This window comes from Osmia lignaria, unplaced genomic scaffold (genome assembly GCF_051020975.1).
Source record: "Osmia lignaria lignaria isolate PbOS001 unplaced genomic scaffold, iyOsmLign1 scaffold0002, whole genome shotgun sequence".
In the NCBI taxonomy this organism is placed as follows: domain Eukaryota; kingdom Metazoa; phylum Arthropoda; class Insecta; order Hymenoptera; family Megachilidae; genus Osmia; species Osmia lignaria.
Genome location: NW_027478159.1, coordinates 1,829,075 through 1,851,080, shown reverse-complemented (window position 1 = coordinate 1,851,080; position 22,006 = coordinate 1,829,075).

Sequence of the window (22,006 nt, the reverse complement as noted above, 5' to 3'; positions counted from 1 at the left end):
CAGAAGAAGAACAACAAGAAGAAGAAATATCTCGAAATATGTCCGTCAGGCCCCTTCCCTTGAGATATATCTGCAAATATCTCGGAAACAAAGCGAGCTATGGCAAAATGTTAAGAGACCTTTTTTGTAGAGAATTATGTTTCCTACAATTTATGTTCTATGATATTTTTTGATCAGAAGCGTAGTTTTCGAGATATATCGAGATATTTAAAAGTTCCGAAACCGCACCAACATAATAGAGATACAGAAACACCGTGGCCCCTTTCTTTCAGATAACTATGCACTATTGCGAGCTGCAAATGCCACTTCCAGCTTAGCTGTGCAGAAGAACAACAAGAAGAAGAAATATCTCGAAATATGTCCGTCAGGCCCCTTCCCTTGAGATAAATCTGCAAATATCTCGGAAACGAAGAGAGCTATGGCAAAATGTTAAGAGACCTTTTTTGTAGAGAATTAAGTTTCCTACAATTTACGTTCTATGATATTTTTTGATCAGAAGCGTAGTTTTCGAGATATATCGAGATATTTAAAAGTTCCGAAGCCGCACCAACATAATAGAGATACAGAAACACCGTGGCCCCTTTCTTTGATATAACTCTGCACTATTGCGAGCTGTAAATGCCACTTCCAGCTTAGCTGTGCAGAAGAAGACCAACAAGAAGAAGAAATATCTCGAAATATGACCGTCAGGCCCCTTCCCTTGAGATATATCTGCAAATATCTCGGAAACGAAGTGACCTATGGCAAAATGTTAAGAGACCTTTTTTGTAGAGAATTAGGTTTCCTACTTTTCATCTTCTATGATATTTTTTGATCAGATGCGTAGTTCTCGAGATATATCAAGATATTTAAAAGTTCCGAAGCCGCACCAACATAATAGAGATACAGAAACACCGTGGCCCCTCTCTTTGAGATAACTCTGCACTATTGCGAGCTGGAAATGCCACTTCCAGTTTAGCTGTGCAGAAGAAGAACAACAAGAAGAAGAAATGTCTCGAAATATGTCCGTTAGGCCCCTTCCCTTGAGATAAATGTGCAAATATCTCGGAAACGAAGCAAGCTATGGCAAAATGTCAAGAGACCTTTTTTGTAGAGAATTAAGTTTCCTACTTTTTATGTTCTATGATATTTTTTGATCAGATGCGTAGTTCTCGAGATATATCAAGATATTTAAAAGTTCCGAAGCCGCACCAACATAATAGAGATACAGAAACACCGTGGCCCCTTTCTTTGAGATAACTCTGCACTATTGCGAGCTGCAACTGCCACTTCCAGCTTAGCTGTGCAGAAGAAGAACAACAAGAAGAAGAAATATCGCGAAATATGTCCGTCAGGCCCCTTCCCTTGAGATAAATCTGCAAATATCTCGGAAACGAAGAGAGCTATGGCAAAATGTTAAGAGACCTTTTTTGTAGAGAATTAAGTTTCCTACTTTTCATGTTCTATGATATTTTTTGATCAGATGCGTAGTTCTCGAGATATATCAAGATATTTAAAAGTTCCGAAGCCGCACCAACATAATAGAGATACAGAAACACCGTGGCCCCTCTCTTTGAGATAACTCTGCACTATTGCGAGCTGCAAATGCCACTTCCAGCTTAGCTGTGCAGAAGAAGAACAACAAGAAGAAGAAATATCTCGAAATATGTCCGTCAGGCCCCTTCCCTTGAGATAAATCTGCAAATATCTCGGAAACGAAGCGAGCTATGGCAAAATGTTTAGAGACCTTTCTTGTAGAGAATTAAGTTTCCTACTTTTTATGTAGTATGATATTTTTTGATCAGATGCGTAGTTCTCGAGATATATCAAGATATTTAAAAGTTCCGAAGCCGCACCAACATAACAGAGATACAGAAACACCGTGGCCCCTTTCTTTGAGATAACTCTGCACTATTGCGCGCTGCAAATGCCACTTCCAGCTTAGCTGTGCAGAAGAAGAACAACAAGAAGAAGAAATATCTCGAAATATGTCCGTCAGGCCCCTTCCCTTGAGATAAATCTGCAAATACCTCGGAAACGAAGCGAGCTATGGCAAAATGTTAAGAGACCTTTTTTGTAGAGAATTATGTTTCCTACAATTTATGTTCTATGATATTTTTTGATCAGAAGCGTAGTTTTCGAGATATATCGAGATATTTAAAAGTTCCGAAGCCGCACCAACATAATAGAGATACAGAAACACCGTGGCCCCTTTCTTTGAGATAACTCTGCACTATTGCGAGCTGTAAATGCCACTTCCAGTTTAGCTGTGCAGAAGAAGAACAACAAGAAGAAGAAATATCTCGAAATATGTCCGACAGGCCCCTTCCCTTGAGATATATCTGCAAATATCTCGGAAACGAAGCGAGCTATGGCGAAATGTTAAGAGACCTTTTTTGTAGAGAATTAAGTTTCCTACTTTTTATCTTCTATGATAGTTTTTGATCAGATGCGTAGTTCTCGAGATATATCAAGATATCTAAAAGTTCCGAAGCCGCACCAACATAATAGAGATACAGAAACACCGTGGCCCCTCTCTTTGAGATAACTCTGCACTATTGCGAGCTGCAAATGCCACTTCCAGCTTAGCTGTGCAGAAGAAGAACAACAAGAAGAAGAAATATCTCGAAATATGTCCGTCAGGCCCCTTCCCTTGAGATAAATCTGCAAATATCTCGGAAACGAAGCGAGCTATGGCAAAATGTTTAGAGACCTCTCTTGTAGAGAATTAAGTTTCCTACTTTTTATGTAGTATGATATTTTTTGATCAGATGCGTAGTTCTCGAGATATATCAAGATATTTAAAAGTTCCGAAGCCGCACCAACATAATAGAGATACAGAAACACCGTGGCCCCTCTCTTTGAGATAACTCTGCACTATTGCGAGCTGTAAATGCCACTTCCAGTTTAGCTGTGCAGAAGAAGAACAACAAGAAGAAGAAATATCTCGAAATATGTCCGACAGGCCCCTTCCCTTGAGATATATCTGCAAATATCTCGGAAACGAAGCGAGCTATGGCGAAATGTTAAGAGACCTTTTTTGTAGAGAATTAAGTTTCCTACTTTTTATCTTCTATGATAGTTTTTGATCAGATGCGTAGTTCTCGAGATATATCAAGATATCTAAAAGTTCCGAAGCCGCACCAACATAATAGAGATACAGAAACACCGTGGCCCCTCTCTTTGAGATAACTCTGCACTATTGCGAGCTGCAAATGCCACTTCCAGCTTAGCTGTGCAGAAGAAGAACAACAAGAAGAAGAAATATCTCGAAATATGTCCGTCAGGCCCCTTCCCTTGAGATAAATCTGCAAATATCTCGGAAACGAAGCGAGCTATGGCAAAATGTTTAGAGACCTCTCTTGTAGAGAATTAAGTTTCCTACTTTTTATGTAGTATGATATTTTTTGATCAGATGCGTAGTTCTCGAGATATATCAAGATATTTAAAAGTTCCGAAGCCGCACCAACATAATAGAGATACAGAAACACCGTGGCCCCTCTCTTTGAGATAAATCTGCACTATTGCGAGCTGCAAATGCCACTTCCAGCTTAGCTGTGCAGAAGAAGAACAACAAGAAGAAGAAATATCTCGAAATATGTCCGTCAGGCCCCATCCCTTGAGATAAATCTGCAAATATCTCGGAAACGAAGCGAGCTATGGCAAAATGTTAAGAGACGTTTTTTGTAGAGAATTATGTTTCCTACAATTTATGTTCTATGATATTTTTTGATCAGAAGCGTAGTTTTCGAGATATATCGAGATATTTAAAAGTTCCGAAGCCGCACCAACATAATAGAGATACAGAAACACCGTGGCCCCTTTCTTTGAGATAACTGTGTACTAGTGCGAGCCGCAAATGCCACTTCCTGCTTAGCTGTGCAGAAGAAGAACAACAAGAAGAAGAAATATCTCGAAATATGTCCGTCAGGCCCCTTCCCTTGAGATAAATCTGCAAATAGCTCGGAAACGAAGCGAGCTATGGCAAAATGTTAAGAGACGTTTCTTGTAGAGAATTAAGTTTCCTACTTTTTATGTAGTATGATATTTTTTGATCAGATGCGTAGTTCTCGAGATATATCAAGATATTTAAAAGTTCCGAAGCCGCACCAACATAACAGAGATACAGAAACACCGTGGCCCCTTTCTTTGAGATAACTCTGCACTATTGCGCGCTGCAAATGCCACTTCCAGCTTAGCTGTGCAGAAGAAGAAATATCTCGAAATATGTCCGTCAGGCCCCTTCCCTTGAGATAAATCTGCAAATATCTCGGAAACGAAGCGAGCTATGGCAAAATGTTAAGAGACCTTTTTTGTAGAGAATAATATTTCCTACAATTTACGTTCTATGATATTTTTTGATCAGAAGCGTAGTTTTCGAGATATATCGAGATATTTAAAAGTTCCGAAGCCGCACCAACATAATAGAGATACAGAAACACCGTGGCCCCTTTCTTTGAGATAACTCTGCACTATTGCGACCTGCAAATGCCACTTCCAGCTTAGCTGTGCAGAAGAAGAACAACAAGAGGAAGAAATATCTCGAAATATGTCCGTCAGGCCCCTTCCCTTGGGATATATCTGCAAATATCTCGGAAACGAAGCGAGCTATGGCAAAATGTTAAGAGACGTTTTTTGTAGAGAATTATGTTTCCTACAATTTATGTTCTATGATATTTTTTGATCAGAAGCGTAGTTTTCGAGATATATCGAGATATTTAAAAGTTCCGAAGCCGCACCAACATAATAGAGATACAGAAACACCGTGGCCCCTTTCTTTGAGATAACTCTGCACTATTGCGAGCTGCAAATGCCACTTCCAGCTTAGCTGTGCAGAAGAAGAACAACAAGAATAAGAAATATCTCGAAATATGTCCGTCAGGCCCCTTCCCTTGAGATAAATCTGCAAATATCTCGGAAACGAAGAGAGGTATGGCAAAATGTTGAGAGACCTTTTTTGTAGAGAATTAAGTTTCCTACTATTTATGTTCTATGATATTTTTTGATCAGATGCGTAGTTCTCGAGATATATCAAGATATTTAAAAGTTCCGAAGCCGCACCAACATAATAGAGATACAGAAACACCGTGGCCCCTTTCTTTGAGATAACTCTGCACTAGTGCGAGCCGCAAATGCCACTTCCAGCTTAGCTGTGCAGAAGAAGAACAACAAGAAGAAGAAATATCTCGAAATATGTCCGTCAGGCCCCTTCCCTTGAGATAAATCTGCAAATATCTCGGAAACGAAGAGAGGTATGGCAAAATGTTGAGAGACCTTTTTTGTAGAGAATTAAGTTTCCTACTATTTATGTTCTATGATATTTTTTGATCAGATGCGTAGTTCTCGAGATATATCAAGATATTTAAAAGTTCCGAAGCCGCACCAACATAATAGAGATACAGAAACACCGTGGCCCCTTTCTTTGAGATAACTCTGCACTAGTGCGAGCCGCAAATGCCACTTCCAGCTTAGCTGTGCAGAAGAAGAACAACAAGAAGAAGAAATATCTCGAAATATGTCCGTCAGGCCCCTTGCCTTGAGATAAATCTGCAAATATCTCGGAAACGAAGCGAGCTATGGCAAAATGTTAAGAGACCGTTTTTGTAGAGAATTAAGTTTCCTACTTTGTATGTTCTATGATATTTTTTGATCAGATGCGTAGTTCTCGAGATCTATCAAGATATTTAAAAGTTCCGAAGCCGCACCAACATAATAGAGATACAGAAACACCGTGGCCCCCTTCTTTGAGATAACTCTGCACTATTGCGAGCTGGAAATGCCACTTCCAGTTTAGCTGTGCAGAAGAAGAACAACAAGAAGAAGAAATGTCTCGAAATATGTCCGTTAGGCCCCTTCCCTTGAGATAAATGTGCAAATATCTCGGAAACGAAGCAAGCTATGGCAAAATGTCAAGAGACCTTTTTTGTAGAGAATTAAGTTTCCTACTTTTCATGTTCTATGATATTTTTTGATCAGATGCGTAGTTCTCGAGATATATCAAGATATTTAAAAGTTCCGAAGCCGCACCAACATAATAGAGATACAGAAACACCGTGGCCCCTCTCTTTGAGATAACTCTGCACTATTGCGAGCTGCAAATGCCACTTCCAGCTTAGCTGTGCAGAAGAAGAACAACAAGAAGAAGAAATATCTCGAAATATGTCCGTCAGGCCCCTTCCCTTGAGATAAATCTGCAAATATCTCGGAAACGAAGCGAGCTATGGCAAAATGTTTAGAGACCTTTCTTGTAGAGAATTAAGTTTCCTACTTTTTATGTAGTATGATATTTTTTGATCAGATGCGTAGTTCTCGAGATATATCAAGATATTTAAAAGTTCCGAAGCCGCACCAACATAACAGAGATACAGAAACACCGTGGCCCCTTTCTTTGAGATAACTCTGCACTATTGCGCGCTGCAAATGCCACTTCCAGCTTAGCTGTGCAGAAGAAGAACAACAAGAAGAAGAAATATCTCGAAATATGTCCGTCAGGCCCCTTCCCTTGAGATAAATCTGCAAATACCTCGGAAACGAAGCGAGCTATGGCAAAATGTTAAGAGACCTTTTTTGTAGAGAATTATGTTTCCTACAATTTATGTTCTATGATATTTTTTGATCAGAAGCGTAGTTTTCGAGATATATCGAGATATTTAAAAGTTCCGAAGCCGCACCAACATAATAGAGATACAGAAACACCGTGGCCCCTTTCTTTGAGATAACTCTGCACTATTGCGAGCTGTAAATGCCACTTCCAGTTTAGCTGTGCAGAAGAAGAACAACAAGAAGAAGAAATATCTCGAAATATGTCCGACAGGCCCCTTCCCTTGAGATATATCTGCAAATATCTCGGAAACGAAGCGAGCTATGGCGAAATGTTAAGAGACCTTTTTTGTAGAGAATTAAGTTTCCTACTTTTTATCTTCTATGATAGTTTTTGATCAGATGCGTAGTTCTCGAGATATATCAAGATATCTAAAAGTTCCGAAGCCGCACCAACATAATAGAGATACAGAAACACCGTGGCCCCTCTCTTTGAGATAACTCTGCACTATTGCGAGCTGCAAATGCCACTTCCAGCTTAGCTGTGCAGAAGAAGAACAACAAGAAGAAGAAATATCTCGAAATATGTCCGTCAGGCCCCTTCCCTTGAGATAAATCTGCAAATATCTCGGAAACGAAGCGAGCTATGGCAAAATGTTTAGAGACCTCTCTTGTAGAGAATTAAGTTTCCTACTTTTTATGTAGTATGATATTTTTTGATCAGATGCGTAGTTCTCGAGATATATCAAGATATTTAAAAGTTCCGAAGCCGCACCAACATAATAGAGATACAGAAACACCGTGGCCCCTCTCTTTGAGATAACTCTGCACTATTGCGAGCTGTAAATGCCACTTCCAGTTTAGCTGTGCAGAAGAAGAACAACAAGAAGAAGAAATATCTCGAAATATGTCCGACAGGCCCCTTCCCTTGAGATATATCTGCAAATATCTCGGAAACGAAGCGAGCTATGGCGAAATGTTAAGAGACCTTTTTTGTAGAGAATTAAGTTTCCTACTTTTTATCTTCTATGATAGTTTTTGATCAGATGCGTAGTTCTCGAGATATATCAAGATATCTAAAAGTTCCGAAGCCGCACCAACATAATAGAGATACAGAAACACCGTGGCCCCTCTCTTTGAGATAACTCTGCACTATTGCGAGCTGCAAATGCCACTTCCAGCTTAGCTGTGCAGAAGAAGAACAACAAGAAGAAGAAATATCTCGAAATATGTCCGTCAGGCCCCTTCCCTTGAGATAAATCTGCAAATATCTCGGAAACGAAGCGAGCTATGGCAAAATGTTTAGAGACCTCTCTTGTAGAGAATTAAGTTTCCTACTTTTTATGTAGTATGATATTTTTTGATCAGATGCGTAGTTCTCGAGATATATCAAGATATTTAAAAGTTCCGAAGCCGCACCAACATAATAGAGATACAGAAACACCGTGGCCCCTCTCTTTGAGATAAATCTGCACTATTGCGAGCTGCAAATGCCACTTCCAGCTTAGCTGTGCAGAAGAAGAACAACAAGAAGAAGAAATATCTCGAAATATGTCCGTCAGGCCCCATCCTTTGAGATAAATCTGCAAATATCTCGGAAACGAAGCGAGCTATGGCAAAATGTTAAGAGACGTTTTTTGTAGAGAATTATGTTTCCTACAATTTATGTTCTATGATATTTTTTGATCAGAAGCGTAGTTTTCGAGATATATCGAGATATTTAAAAGTTCCGAAGCCGCACCAACATAATAGAGATACAGAAACACCGTGGCCCCTTTCTTTGAGATAACTGTGTACTAGTGCGAGCCGCAAATGCCACTTCCTGCTTAGCTGTGCAGAAGAAGAACAACAAGAAGAAGAAATATCTCGAAATATGTCCGTCAGGCCCCTTCCCTTGAGATAAATCTGCAAATAGCTCGGAAACGAAGCGAGCTATGGCAAAATGTTAAGAGACGTTTCTTGTAGAGAATTAAGTTTCCTACTTTTTATGTAGTATGATATTTTTTGATCAGATGCGTAGTTCTCGAGATATATCAAGATATTTAAAAGTTCCGAAGCCGCACCAACATAACAGAGATACAGAAACACCGTGGCCCCTTTCTTTGAGATAACTCTGCACTATTGCGCGCTGCAAATGCCACTTCCAGCTTAGCTGTGCAGAAGAAGAAATATCTCGAAATATGTCCGTCAGGCCCCTTCCCTTGAGATAAATCTGCAAATATCTCGGAAACGAAGCGAGCTATGGCAAAATGTTAAGAGACCTTTTTTGTAGAGAATAATATTTCCTACAATTTACGTTCTATGATATTTTTTGATCAGAAGCGTAGTTTTCGAGATATATCGAGATATTTAAAAGTTCCGAAGCCGCACCAACATAATAGAGATACAGAAACACCGTGGCCCCTTTCTTTGAGATAACTCTGCACTATTGCGACCTGCAAATGCCACTTCCAGCTTAGCTGTGCAGAAGAAGAACAACAAGAGGAAGAAATATCTCGAAATATGTCCGTCAGGCCCCTTCCCTTGGGATATATCTGCAAATATCTCGGAAACGAAGCGAGCTATGGCAAAATGTTAAGAGACGTTTTTTGTAGAGAATTATGTTTCCTACAATTTATGTTCTATGATATTTTTTGATCAGAAGCGTAGTTTTCGAGATATATCGAGATATTTAAAAGTTCCGAAGCCGCACCAACATAATAGAGATACAGAAACACCGTGGCCCCTTTCTTTGAGATAACTCTGCACTAGTGCGAGCCGCAAATGCCACTTCCAGCTTATCTGTGCAGAAGAAGAACAACAAGAAGAAGAAATATCTCGAAATATGTCCGTTAGGCCCCTTCCCTTGAGATAAACCTGCAAATATCTCGGAAACGAAGCGAGCTATGGCAAAATGTTAAGAGACCTTTTTTGTAGAGAATTAAGTTTCCTACTTTTTATGTTGTATGATATTTTTTGATCAGATGGGTAGTTTTCGAGATATATCGAGATATTTAAAAGTTCCGAAGCCGCACCAACATAATAGAGATACAGAAACACCGTGGCCCCTTTCTTTGAGATAACTCTGCACTATTGCGAGCTGCAAATGCCACTTCCAGCTTAGCTGTGCAGAAGAAGAACAACAAGAATAAGAAATATCTCGAAATATGTCCGTCAGGCCCCTTCCCTTGAGATAAATCTGCAAATATCTCGGAAACGAAGAGAGGTATGGCAAAATGTTGAGAGACCTTTTTTGTAGAGAATTAAGTTTCCTACTATTTATGTTCTATGATATTTTTTGATCAGATGCGTAGTTCTCGAGATATATCAAGATATTTAAAAGTTCCGAAGCCGCACCAACATAATAGAGATACAGAAACACCGTGGCCCCTTTCTTTGAGATAACTCTGCACTAGTGCGAGCCGCAAATGCCACTTCCAGCTTAGCTGTGCAGAAGAAGAACAACAAGAAGAAGAAATATCTCGAAATATGTCCGTCAGGCCCCTTGCCTTGAGATAAATCTGCAAATATCTCGGAAACGAAGCGAGCTATGGCAAAATGTTAAGAGACCGTTTTTGTAGAGAATTAAGTTTCCTACTTTGTATGTTCTATGATATTTTTTGATCAGATGCGTAGTTCTCGAGATCTATCAAGATATTTAAAAGTTCCGAAGCCGCACCAACATAATAGAGATACAGAAACACCGTGGCCCCCTTCTTTGAGATAACTCTGCACTATTGCGAGCTGCAAATGCCACTTCCAGCTTAGCTGTGCAGAAGAAGAACAACAAGAAGAAGAAATATCTCGAAATATGTCCGTCAGGCCCCTTCCCTTGAGATAAATCTGCAAATATCTCGGAAACGAAGCGGGCTATGGCAAAATGTTAAGAGACCTTTTTTGTAGAGAATTAAGTTTCCTACTTTTTATGTTCTATGATATTTTTTGATCAGATGCGTAGTTCTCGAGATATATCAAGATATTTAAAAGTTCCGAAGCCGCACCAACATAATAGAGATACAGAAACACCGTGGCCCCTTTCTTTGAGATAACTCTGCACTATTGCGAGCTGCAAATGCCACTTCCAGGTTAGCTGTGCAGAAGAAGAACAACAAGAAGAAGAAATATCTCGAAATATGTCCCTCAGGCCCCTTCCCTTGAGATATATCTGCAAATATCTCGGAAACGAAGCGAGCTATGGCAAAATGTTAAGAGAACTTTTTTGTAGAGAATTATGTTTCCTACAATTTATGTTCTATGATATTTTTTGATCAGAAGCGTAGTTTTCGAGATATATCGAGATATTTAAAAGTTCCGAAGCCGCACCAACATAATAGAGATACAGAAACACCGTGGCCCCTTTCTTTGAGATAACTCTGCACTAGTGCGAGCCGCAAATGCCACTTCCAGCTTATCTGTGCAGAAGAAGAACAACAAGAAGAAGAAATATCTCGAAATATGTCCGTTAGGCCCCTTCCCTTGAGATAAACCTGCAAATATCTCGGAAACGAAGCGAGCTATGGCAAAATGTTGAGAGATCTTTTTTGTAGAGAATTAAGTTTCCTACTATTTATGTTCTATGATATTTTTTGATCAGATGCGTAGTTCTCGAGATATATCAAGATATTTAAAAGTTCCGAAGCCGCACCAACATAATAGAGATACAGAAACACCGTGGCCCCTTTCTTGGAGATAACTCTGCACTAGTGCGAGCCGCAAATGCCACTTCCAGCTTAGCTGTGCAGAAGAAGAACAACAAGAAGAAGAAATATCTCGAAATATGTCCGTCAGGCCCCTTGCCTTGAGATAAATCTGCAAATATCTCGGAAACGAAGGGAGCTATGGCAAAATGTTAAGAGACCGTTTTTGTAGAGAATTAAGTTTCCTACTTTTTATGTTCTATGATATTTTTTGATCAGATGCGTAGTTCTCGAGATATATCAAGATATTTAAAAGTTCCGAAGCCGCACCAACATAATATGGATACAGAAACACCGTGGCCCCTTTCTTTGAGATAACTCTGCACTATTGCGAGCTGCAAATGCCACTTCCAGCTTAGCTGTGCAGAAGAAGAACAACAAGAAGAAGAAATATCTCGAAATATGTCCGTCAGGCCCCTCCCCTTGAGATAAATCTGCAAATATCTCGGAAACGAAGCGAGCTATGGCAAAATGTTAAGAGACCTTATTTGTAGAGAATTATGTTTCCTACAATTTATGTTCTATGATATTTTTTGATCAGAAGCGTAGTTTTCGAGATATATCGAGATATTTAAAAGTTCCGAAGCCGCACCAACATAATAGAGATACAGAAACACCGTGGCCCCTTTCTTTGAGATAACTGTGCACTAGTGCGAGCCGCAAATGCCACTTCCAGCTTAGCTGTGCAGAAGAAGAACAACAAGAAGAAGAAATATCTCGAAATATGTCCGTCAGGCCCCTTCCCTTGAGATAAATCTGCAAATATCTCGGAAACGAAGCGAGCTATGGCAAAATGTTAAGAGACCGTTTTTGTAGAGAATTAAGTTTCCTACTTTTTATGTTCTATGATATTTTTTGATCAGATGCGTAGTTCTCGAGATATATCAAGATATTTAAAAGTTCCGAAGCCGCACCAACATAATAGAGATACAGAAACACCGTGGCCCCTTTCTTTGAGATAACTCTGCACTATTGCGAGCTGCAAATGCCACTTCCAGGTTAGCTGTGCAGAAGAAGAACAACAAGAAGAAGAAATATCTCGAAATATGTCCGTCAGGCCCCTTCCCTTGAGATATATCTGCAAATATCTCGGAAACAAAGCGAGCTATGGCAAAATGTTAAGAGAACTTTTTTGTAGAGAATTATGTTTCCTACAATTTATGTTGTATGATATTTTTTGATCGAAAGCGTAGTTTTCGAGATATATCGAGATATTTAAAAGTTCCGAAGCCGCACCAACATAATAGAGATACAGAAACACCGTGGCCCCTTTCTTTGAGATAACTCTGCATTAGTGCGAGCCGCAAATGCCACTTCCAGCTTAGCTGTGCAGAAGAAGAACAACAAGAAGAAGAAATATCTCGAAATATGTCCGTCATGCCCCTTCCCTTGAGATAAATCTGCAAATATCTCGGAAACGAAGCGAGCTATGGCAAAATGTTAAGAGACCTTTTTTGTAGACAATTAAGTTTCCTACTTTTTATGTTCTATCATATTTTTTGATCAGATGCGTAGTTCTCGAGATATATCAAGATATTTAAAAGTTCCGAAGCCGCACCAACATAATAGAGATACAGAAACACCGTGGCCCCTTTCTTTGAGATAACGCTGCACTAGTGCGAGCCGCAAATGCCACTTCCAGCTTAGCTGTGCAGAAGAAGAACAACAAGAAGAAGAAATATCTCGAAATAAGTCCGTCAGGCCCCTTCCCTTGAGATAAATCTGCAAATATCTCGGAAACGAAGCGAGCTATGGCAAAATCTTAAGAGACCTTTTTTGTAGAGAATTAAGTTTCCTACTTTTTATGTTCTATGATATTTTTTGATCAGATGCGTAGTTCTCGAGATATATCAAGATATTTAAAAGTTCCGAAGCCGCACCATCATAATAGAGATACAGAAACACCGTGGCCCCTTTCTTTGAGATAACTCTGCACTATTGCGAGCTGCAAATGCCACTTCCAGCTTAGCTGTGCAGAAGAAGAACAACAAGAAGAAGAAATATCTCGAAATATGTCCGTCAGGCCCCTTCCCTTGAGATAAATCTGCAAATATCTCGGAAACGAAGAGAGCTATGGCAAAATGTTAAGAGACCTTTTTTGTAGAGAATTAAGTTTCCTACAATTTATGTTCTATGATATTTTTTGATCATAAGCGTAGTTTTCGAGATATATCGAGATATTTAAAAGTTCCGAAGCCGCACCAACATAATAGAGATACAGAAACACCGTGGCCCCTTTCTTTGAGATAACTTTGCACTATTGCGAGCTGTAAATGCCACTTTCAGCTTAGCTGTGCAGAAGAAGAACAACAAGAAGAAGAAATATCTCGAAATATGTCCGTCAGGCCCCTTCCCTTGAGATATATCTGCAAATATCTCGGAAACGAAGCGAGCTATGGCAAAATGTTAAGAGACCTTTTTTGTAGAGAATTAAGTTTCCTACTTTTTATGTTCTATGATATTTTTTGATCAGATGCGTAGTTCTCGAGATATATCAAGATATTTAAAAGTTCCGAAGCCGCACCAACATAATAGAGATACAGAAACACCGTGGCCCCTTTCTTTGAGATAACTCTGCACTATTGCGAGCTGCAAATGCCACTTCCAGGTTAGCTGTGCAGAAGAAGAACAACAAGAAGAAGAAATATCTCGAAATATGTCCGTCAGGCCCCTTCCCTTGAGATATATCTGCAAATATCTCGGAAACGAAGCGAGCTATGGCAAAATGTTAAGAGAACTTTTTTGTAGAGAATTATGTTTCCTACAATTTATGTTGTATGATATTTTTTGATCAGAAGCGTAGTTTTCGAGATATATCGAGATATTTAAAAGTTCCGAAGCCGCACCAACATAATAGAGATACAGAAACACCGTGGCCCCTTTCTTTGAGATAACTCTGCACTAGTGCGAGCCGCAAATGCCACTTCCAGCTTAGCTGTGCAGAAGAAGAACAACAAGAAGAAGAAATATCTCGAAATATGTCCGTTAGGCCCCTTCCCTTGAGATAAACCTGCAAATATCTCGGAAACGAAGCGAGCTATGGCAAAATGTTAAGAGACCTTTTTTGTAGAGAATTAAGTTTCCTACTTTTTATGTTCTATGATATTTTTTGATCAGATGCGTAGTTTTCGAGATATATCGAGATATTTAAAAGTTCCGAAGCCGCACCAACATAATAGAGATACAGAAACACCGTGGCCCCTTTCTTTGAGATAACTCTGCACTATTGCGAGCTGCAAATGCCACTTCCAGCTTAGCTGTGCAGAAGAAGAACAAAAAGAATAAGAAATATCTCGAAATATGTCCGTCAGGCCCCTTCCCTTGAGATAAATCTGCAAATATCTCGGAAACGAAGAGAGCTATGGCAAAATGTTGAGAGACCTTTTTTGTAGAGAATTAAGTTTCCTACTATTTATGTTCTATGATATTTTTTGATCAGATGCGTAGTTCTCGAGATATATCAAGATATTTAAAAGTTCCGAAGCCGCACCAACATAATAGAGATACAGAAACACCGTGGCCCCTTTCTTTGAGATAATTCTGCACTATTGCGAGCTGCAAATGCCACTTCCAGCTTAGCTGTGCAGAAGAAGAACAACAAGAATAAGAAATATCTCGAAATATGTCCGTCAGGCCCCTTCCCTTGAGATAAATCTGCAAATATCTCGGAAACGAAGAGAGCTATGGCAAAATGTTGAGAGACCTTTTTTGTAGAGAATTAAGTTTCCTACTATTTATGTTCTATGATATTTTTTGATCAGATGCGTAGTTCTCGAGATATATCAAGATATTTAAAAGTTCCGAAGCCGCACCAACATAATAGAGATACAGAAACACCGTGGCCCCTTTCTTTGAGATAACTCTGCACTATTGCGAGCTGCAAATGCCACTTCCAGCTTAGCTGTGCAGAAGAAGAACAACAAGAAGAAGAAATATCTCGAAATATGTCCGTCAGGCCCCTTCCCTTGAGATAAATCTGCAAATATCTCGGAAACGAAGAGAGCTATGGCAAAATGTTAAGAGACCTTTTTTGTAGAGAATTAAGTTTCCTACAATTTATGTTCTATGATATTTTTTGATCATAAGCGTAGTTTTCGAGATATATCGAGATATTTAAAAGTTCCGAAGCCGCACCAACATAATAGAGATACAGAAACACCGTGGCCCCTTTCTTTGAGATAACTTTGCACTATTGCGAGCTGTAAATGCCACTTTCAGCTTAGCTGTGCAGAAGAAGAACAACAAGAAGAAGAAATATCTCGAAATATGTCCGTCAGGCCCCTTCCCTTGAGATATATCTGCAAATATCTCGGAAACGAAGCGAGCTATGGCAAAATGTTAAGAGACCTTTTTTGTAGAGAATTAAGTTTCCTACTTTTTATGTTCTATGATATTTTTTGATCAGATGCGTAGTTCTCGAGATATATCAAGATATTTAAAAGTTCCGAAGCCGCACCAACATAATAGAGATACAGAAACACCGTGGCCCCTTTCTTTGAGATAACTCTGCACTATTGCGAGCTGCAAATGCCACTTCCAGGTTAGCTGTGCAGAAGAAGAACAACAAGAAGAAGAAATATCTCGAAATATGTCCGTCAGGCCCCTTCCCTTGAGATATATCTGCAAATATCTCGGAAACGAAGCGAGCTATGGCAAAATGTTAAGAGAACTTTTTTGTAGAGAATTATGTTTCCTACAATTTATGTTGTATGATATTTTTTGATCAGAAGCGTAGTTTTCGAGATATATCGAGATATTTAAAAGTTCCGAAGCCGCACCAACATAATAGAGATACAGAAACACCGTGGCCCCTTTCTTTGAGATAACTCTGCACTAGTGCGAGCCGCAAATGCCACTTCCAGCTTAGCTGTGCAGAAGAAGAACAACAAGAAGAAGAAATATCTCGAAATATGTCCGTTAGGCCCCTTCCCTTGAGATAAACCTGCAAATATCTCGGAAACGAAGCGAGCTATGGCAAAATGTTAAGAGACCTTTTTTGTAGAGAATTAAGTTTCCTACTTTTTATGTTCTATGATATTTTTTGATCAGATGCGTAGTTTTCGAGATATATCGAGATATTTAAAAGTTCCGAAGCCGCACCAACATAATAGAGATACAGAAACACCGTGGCCCCTTTCTTTGAGATAACTCTGCACTATTGCGAGCTGCAAATGCCACTTCCAGCTTAGCTGTGCAGAAGAAGAACAAAAAGAATAAGAAATATCTCGAAATATGTCCGTCAGGCCCCTTCCCTTGAGATAAATCTGCAAATATCTCGGAAACGAAGAGAGCTATGGCAAAATGTTGAGAGACCTTTTTTGTAGAGAATTAAGTTTCCTACTATTTATGTTCTATGATATTTTTTGATCAGATGCGTAGTTCTCGAGATATATCAAGATATTTAAAAGTTCCGAAGCCGCACCAACATAATAGAGATACAGAAACACCGTGGCCCCTTTCTTTGAGATAATTCTGCACTATTGCGAGCTGCAAATGCCACTTCCAGCTTAGCTGTGCAGAAGAAGAACAACAAGAATAAGAAATATCTCGAAATATGTCCGTCAGGCCCCTTCCCTTGAGATAAATCTGCAAATATCTCGGAAACGAAGAGAGCTATGGCAAAATGTTGAGAGACCTTTTTTGTAGAGAATTAAGTTTCCTACTATTTATGTTCTATGATATTTTTTGATCAGATGCGTAGTTCTCGAGATATATCAAGATATTTAAAAGTTCCGAAGCCGCACCAACATAATAGAGATACAGAAACACCGTGGCCCCTTTCTTTGAGATAACTCTGCACTAGTGCGAGCTGCAAATGCCACTTCCAGCTTAGCTGTGCAAGAAGAAGAACAACAAGAAGAAGAAATATCTCGAAATATGTCCGTCAGGCCCCTCCCCTTGAGATAAATCTGCAAATATCTCGGAAACGAAGCGAGCTATGGCAAAATGTTAAGAGACCTTATTTGTAGAGAATTATGTTTCCTACAATTTATGTTCTATGATATTTTTTGATCAGAAGCGTAGTTTTCGAGATATATCGAGATATTTAAAAGTTCCGAAGCCGCACCAACATAATAGAGATACAGAAACACCGTGGCCCCTTTCTTTGAGATAACTGTGCACTAGTGCGAGCCGCAAATGCCACTTCCAGCTTAGCTGTGCAGAAGAAGAACAACAAGAAGAAGAAATATCTCGAAATATGTCCGTCAGGCCCCTTCCCTTGAGATAAATCTGCAAATATCTCGGAAACGAAGCGAGCTATGGCAAAATGTTAAGAGACCGTTTTTGTAGAGAATTAAGTTTCCTACTTTTTATGTTCTATGATATTTTTTGATCAGATGCGTAGTTCTCGAGATATATCAAGATATTTAAAAGTTCCGAAGCCGCACCAACATAATAGAGATACAGAAACACCGTGGCCCCTTTCTTTGAGATAACTCTGCACTATTGCGAGCTGCAAATGCCACTTCCAGGTTAGCTGTGCAGAAGAAGAACAACAAGAAGAAGAAATATCTCGAAATATGTCCGTCAGGCCCCTTCCCTTGAGATAAATCTGCAAATATCTCGGAAACGAAGAGAGCTATGGCAAAATGTTAAGAGACCTTTTTTGTATAGAATTAAGTTTCCTACAATTTATGTTGTATGATATTTTTTGATCATAAGCGTAGTTTTCGAGATATATCGAGATATTTAAAAGTTCCGAAGCCGCACCAACATAATAGAGATACAGAAACACCGTGGCCCCTTTCTTTGAGATAACTTTGCACTATTGCGAGCTGTAAATGCCACTTTCAGCTTAGCTGTGCAGAAGAAGAACAACAAGAAGAAGAAATATCTCGAAATATGTCCGTCAGGCCCCTTCCCTTGAGATATATCTGCAAATATCTCGGAAACGAAGCGAGCTATGGCAAAATGTTAAGAGACCTTTTTTGTAGAGAATTATGTTTCCTACAATTTATGTTCTATGATATTTTTTGATCAGAAGCGTAGTTTTCGAGATATATCGAGATATTTAAAAGTTCCGAAGCCGCACCAACATAATAGAGATACAGAAACACCGTGGCCCCTTTCTTTGAGATAACTCTGCACTAGTGCGAGCCGCAAATGCCACTTCCAGCTTAGCTGTGCAGAAGAAGAACAACAAGAAGAAGAAATATCTCGAAATATGTCCGTCAGGCCCCTTCCCTTGAGATAAATCTGCAAATATCTCGGAAACGAAGCGAGCTATGGCAAAATGTTAAGAGACCTTTTTTGTAGAGAATTAAGTTTCCTACTTTTTATGTTCTATGATATTTTTTGATCAGATGCGTAGTTCTCGAGATATATCAAGATATTTAAAAGTTCCGAAGCCGCACCAACATAATAGAGATACAGAAACACCGTGGCCCCTTTCTTTGAGATAACTCTGCACTATTGCGAGCTGCAAATGCCACTTCCAGGTTAGCTGTGCAGAAGAAGAACAACAAGAAGAAGAAATATCTCGAAATATGTCCGTCAGGCCCCTTCCCTTGAGATATATCTGCAAATATCTCGGAAACGAAGCGAGCTATGGCAAAATGTTAAGAGAACTTTTTTGTACAGAATTATGTTTCCTACAATTTATGTTCTATGATATTTTTTGATCAGAAGCGTAGTTTTCGAGATATATCGAGATATTTAAAAGTTCCGAAGCCGCACCAACATAATAGAGATACAGAAACACCGTGGCCCCTTTCTTTGAGATAACTCTGCACTAGTGCGAGCCGCAAATGCCACTTCCAGCTTAGCTGTGCAGAAGAAGAACAACAAGAAGAAGAAATATCTCGAAATATGTCCGTTAGGCCCCTTCCCTTGAGACAAACCTGCAAATATCTCGGAAACGAAGCGAGCTATGGCAAAATGTTAAGAGACCTTTTTTGTAGAGAATTAAGTTTCCTACTTTTTATGTTCTATGATATTTTTTGATCAGATGCGTAGTTTTCGAGATATATCGAGATATTTAAAAGTTCCGAAGCCGCACCAACATAATAGAGATACAGAAACACCGTGGCCCCTTTCTTTGAGATAACTCTGCACTATTGCGAGCTGCAAATGCCACTTCCAGCTTAGCTGTGCAGAAGAAGAACAACAAGAATAAGAAATATCTCGAAATATGTCCGTCAGGCCCCTTCCCTTGAGATAAATCTGCAAATATCTCGGAAACGAAGAGAGGTATGGCAAAATGTTGAGAGACCTTTTTTGTAGAGAATTAAGTTTCCTACTATTTATGTTCTATGATATTTTTTGATCAGATGCGTAGTTCTCGAGATATATCAAGATATTTAAAAGTTCCGAAGCCGCACCAACATAATAGAGATACAGAAACACCGTGGCCCCTTTCTTTGAGATAACTCTGCACTAGTGCGAGCCGCAAATGCCACTTCCAGCTTAGCTGTGCAGAAGAAGAACAACAAGAAGAAGAAATATCTCGAAATATGTCCGTCAGGCCCCTTGCCTTGAGATAAATCTGCAAATATCTCGGAAACGAAGCGAGCTATGGCAAAATGTTAAGAGACCGTTTTTGTAGAGAATTAAGTTTCCTACTTTTTATGTTCTATGATATTTTTTGATCAGATGCGTAGTTCTCGAGATATATCAAGATATTTAAAAGTTCCGAAGCCGCACCAACATAATAGAGATACAGAAACACCGTGGCCCCTTTCTTTGAGATAATTCTGCACTATTGCGAGCTGCAAATGCCACTTCCAGCTTAGCTGTGCAGAAGAAGAACAACAAGAATAAGAAATATCTCGAAATATGTCCGTCAGGCCCCTTCCCTTGAGATAAATCTGCAAATATCTCGGAAACGAAGAGAGCTATGGCAAAATGTTGAGAGACCTTTTTTGTAGAGAATTAAGTTTCCTACTATTTACGTTCTATGATATTTTTTGATCAGATGCGTAGTTCTCGAGATATATCAAAATATTTAAAAGCTCCGAAGCCGCACCAACATAATAGAGATACAGAAACACCGTGGCCCCTTTCTTTGAGATAACTCTGCACTAGTGCGAGCCGCAAATGCCACTTCCAGCTTAGCTGTGCAAGAAGAAGAACAACAAGAAGAAGAAATATCTCGAAATATGTCCGTCAGGCCCCTCCCCTTGAGATAAATCTGCAAATATCTCGGAAACGAAGCGAGCTATGGCAAAATGTTAAGAGACCTTATTTGTAGAGAATTATGTTTCCTACAATTTATGTTCTATGATATTTTTTGATCAGAAGCGTAGTTTTCGAGATATATCGAGATATTTAAAAGTTCCGAAGCCGCACCAACATAATAGAGATACAGAAACACCGTGGCCCCTTTCTTTGAGATAACTGTGCACTAGTGCGAGCCGCAAATGCCACTTCCAGCTTAGCTGTGCAGAAGAAGAACAACAAGAAGAAGAAATATCTCGAAATATGTCCGTCAGGCCCCTTCCCTTGAGATAAATCTGCAAATATCTCGGAAACGAAGCGAGCTATGGCAAAATGTTAAGAGACCGTTTTTGTAGAGAATTAAGTTTCCTACTTTTTATGTTCTATGATATTTTTTGATCAGATGCGTAGTTCTCGAGATATATCAAGATATTTAAAAGTTCCGAAGCCGCACCAACATAATAGAGATACAGAAACACCGTGGCCCCTTTCTTTGAGATAACTCTGCACTATTGCGAGCTGCGAATGCCACTTCCAGGTTAGCTGTGCAGAAGAAGAACAACAAGAAGAAGAAATATCTCGAAATATGTCCGTCAGGCCCCTTCCCTTGAGATATATCTGCAAATATCTCGGAAACGAAGCGAGCTATGGCAAAATGTTAAGAGAACTTTTTTGTAGAGAATTATGTTTCCTACAATTTATGTTCTATGATATTTTTTGATCAAAAGCGTAGTTTTCGAGATATATCGAGATATTTAAAAGTTCCGAAGCCGCACCAACATAATAGAGATACAGAAACACCGTGGCCCCTTTCTTTGAGATAACCCTGCACTAGTGCGAGCCGCAAATGCCACTTCCAGCTTAGCTGTGCAGAAGAAGAACAACAAGAAGAAGAAATATCTCGAAATATGTCCGTCATGCCCCTTCCCTTGAGATAAATCTGCAAATATCTCGGAAACGAAGCGAGCTATGGCAAAATGTTAAGAGACCTTTTTTGTAGAAAATTAAGTTTCCTACTTTTTATGTTCTATCATATTTTTTGATCAGATGCGTAGTTCTCGAGATATATCAAGATATTTAAAAGTTCCGAAGCCGCACCAACATAATAGAGATACAGAAACACCGTGGCCCCTTTCTTTGAGATAACGCTGCACTAGTGCGAGCCGCAAATGCCACTTCCAGCTTAGCTGTGCAGAAGAAGAACAACAAGAAGAAGAAATATCTCGAAATAAGTCCGTCAGGCCCCTTCCCTTGAGATAAATCTGCAAATATCTCGGAAACGAAGCGAGCTATGGCAAAATGTTAAGAGACCTTTTTTGTAGAGAATTAAGTTTCCTACTTTTTATGTTCTATGATATTTTTTGATCAGATGCGTAGTTCTCGAGATATATCAAGATATTTAAAAGTTCCGAAGCCGCACCAACATAATAGAGATACAGAAACACCGGGGCCCCTTTCTTTGAGATAACTCTGCACTATTGCGAGCTGCAAATGCCACTTCCAGGTGAGCTGTGCAGAAGAAGAACAACAAGAAGAAGAAATATCTCGAAATATGTCCGTCAGGCCCCTTCCCTTGAGATATATCTGCAAATATCTCGGAAACGAAGCGAGCTATGGCAAAATGTTAAGAGAACTTTTTTGTAGAGAATTATGTT